Below are 2,760 nucleotides of genomic sequence, written 5' to 3'. Positions count from 1 at the left end.
AACTTAATAAATAGAAAATTGAGCCTACACACATATGAAGATACATAGACAAACACACAAATGTGCCCCCACACACAAATACACACACAAACAGGCATGTAAATTAAAAAGCATATATATATATATATATATATATACACACACACACACACACACACACATATATACATACACACACACACACACATACACACAGTGCGAGGAGAGGAAAAAATGTCAGTTTGGTGATAGTCTCATTAAAAATACATGTATGTATCTATGTGATTTGAAAAACATCCTGCTTCAATTGAAATTTGTGTGACAAAAAGAGAATTTCAAATTAAAATTACATTATTCACTTCTCCATTGCTGACACAATGCTGTTAATATGGATTTTCGGTAATCACTTCCTCTCAGAGAATCTCTCTGAAAATAACTATTTGCATATTGTCATATCCCTTTGTAATTTGAATGTGCGAAGGGAAGTAATGCTCATACCAAACAACATAAATAATGTCTTTTTTTTTTTTCCTGGCTATGATATGAGTGTGTAAAGAGATACAAATATTTGCTTACATTCACATAGTCAAATATTCATAAACACACACTCCTGCTGCTATTTCTATTTATTTCTTTATTCGTTTATTTATTTATTCATTCATTTACTTATTTATTTACTTATTTGGTTATTTTTACTCTTACGTGTACACATAACTTCATATTCACAGATATGAATGCATGCTGAGATAAATACATACACCACATGTACATACATGCGCACGCACACCCACACATACCCACACACGTACACACACTCAAACTCTGGTACACCCACTTTCTCACTCTCACTCTCTCTCTCTCTCTCTTTATCCTGGATTTCTTGTACAACCATATAACCATATCATTTTTCTCTTATCCTGCATCTGACAATAATTCTTCATCTTCTTTCTGTCTTGTGGAAGCATATTTTAGTGATAACACAAGATTAGCCAGTAATTTGATATCCTGAAACTGAAGCCAGGCAATATTTCTTATCACTTTTATTGTAGACCTATCTAGGTAAAACAAAAACAAAACTACAACTACAAATAAAACAAAAACAACATCATAGACAGTAATTTAGAGGCTAATGTAAACCTTTTGAGAAGCTTTATGGAAGTTGCTATCCCATTAGTTTTATTAGTATTATTACTATTATTGTTATTATTATTATTATTATTATTATTAATATTATTATTATTATTACTATTATCATCAACATTATTATTATTATTATTACTATTATCATCAGCATCTTCATTATTATTATTATTATTATTTGATGTGTGTGTACTTTTTTGTTTTTGTTTTTTGTCGAATTATCACAAGTGGAATCTTAAGCTTAGAGGAGTTTAAAAAGTTGCGTGGTCGCTGCATGTTGTAAAATAGTTTTTTATTAGTTGCGATAGCGTGTCAAGATTTCTTGCTTTATCATGTGGTTTATTGTTTGACTTAAAAGATTATTTAGTTTTGTTCTTCTTGTTGTATTCATGGGATTATATGTGTTTGTACAAGTCTAATAATGTGAGTAATATCTCTAGTTTTCAAAATCTCTCTCTCACCATCTATATATGTGTGTGTGTTAGTTTATGTAATATGTAGGGGATACACATATTTTACATATATATTGTCATATATGTTATATACATTATATATATATATACACATACATACACACACTTATATATCATAAATATATGCTGGTGTGTTTATGCCCCTGTAACTTAGCAGTTTGGCAAAAGGGACCATTTGAATAAGTACTAGGCTTACAAGGAATAAATTCTAGGGTTGATTTCTTCAAGTAAAACCCCTAAAGCTGGTGCCCTAGCATGGCCACAGTCAAATGATTGAACAAGTAAAAGAATATTATATATATATATATATATATATATATATATATATATAAGGGGAGAATTCACAAAAAAAAAACAAAAGACTAAGACAGGTGGTGTAGACAACAAACAGATGTATTAGTATAATGCTCGGGAAGTGAAAACATCTTTAATGTTTCGAGCCTATGCTCTTCCACAGAAAGGAACAAAGGAAGAAACAAGGAGAGAAAGAAAGAATGTGTAGTGGCTAGCGATCTATCATGGCTATATATATATAGTATATATATGTTTATATTATGTATATATAGTATATATGTATAATATATACATACTTATATATAATTATATGTATTATATATAATTATATGTATTATATATACATATATATTATATATATATATATGCATTATATCTACATATATAATGTGTGTGTATATATATAATGCAGAATGCATATATATAATTTATATTTGTATATGGGTGCATATGTGTGTCTTAGAATATGCTAGAACTTCTGACGCTCTGGTTTATCTACACTTGACAGAATCTATCTATCTATCTATCTATCTATCTATCTATCTATTTATCTCTCTACCTATCTATTTATCTATCTGTCTATCTTTCTCTCTGTCTATCTTTCTCTCTGTCTATCTTTCTCTCTGTCTATCTATCTCTCTCTCTATCTATCTAATTCTTCAAGACTCTCAAAATATTCTCTCTCCTCTCCCCGCTTCTCTATTTCTCTTTATCAATGTCTTTTTCTCTATCTTTCCTGCCCACTTCCAGTCTTTCTTTCCTTTTGTCTTTCTTTCGTTTCTTCCTTGTTTCTTTCTATCTTTCTCCTCTTGTGTGCTTTGGCTGTGTTTCAGTATTCTGTTATGAAACAAAATAAGTTTGTATTTCATGTATG

General features: G+C 29.6%; 1 protein-coding gene across 14 annotated transcripts in view; it reads left to right on the top strand.

Annotated features, from left to right (window-relative positions):
* Positions 1-2,760, top strand: part of LOC106878639 (thrombospondin type-1 domain-containing protein 7A) — a 999,802-nt gene that overhangs the window by 238,662 nt on the left and 758,380 nt on the right. Inside the window, exon 1 of one of the 14 annotated variants that reach the window (XM_052974009.1) lies at positions 1,524-1,542. The exons of the other annotated variants lie outside the window; for them this stretch is intronic. The gene's annotated coding sequence lies outside the window, so the exon portion shown is untranslated. Of the gene's footprint in view, positions 1-1,523; positions 1,543-2,760 lie in introns of those variants that run through there. 14 annotated transcript variants of the gene reach the window in all.

This window comes from Octopus bimaculoides, chromosome 17 (assembly GCF_001194135.2).
Source record: "Octopus bimaculoides isolate UCB-OBI-ISO-001 chromosome 17, ASM119413v2, whole genome shotgun sequence".
NCBI classification, from domain to species: domain Eukaryota; kingdom Metazoa; phylum Mollusca; class Cephalopoda; order Octopoda; family Octopodidae; genus Octopus; species Octopus bimaculoides.
This window is presented reverse-complemented; position numbering and strand designations above follow the sequence as displayed.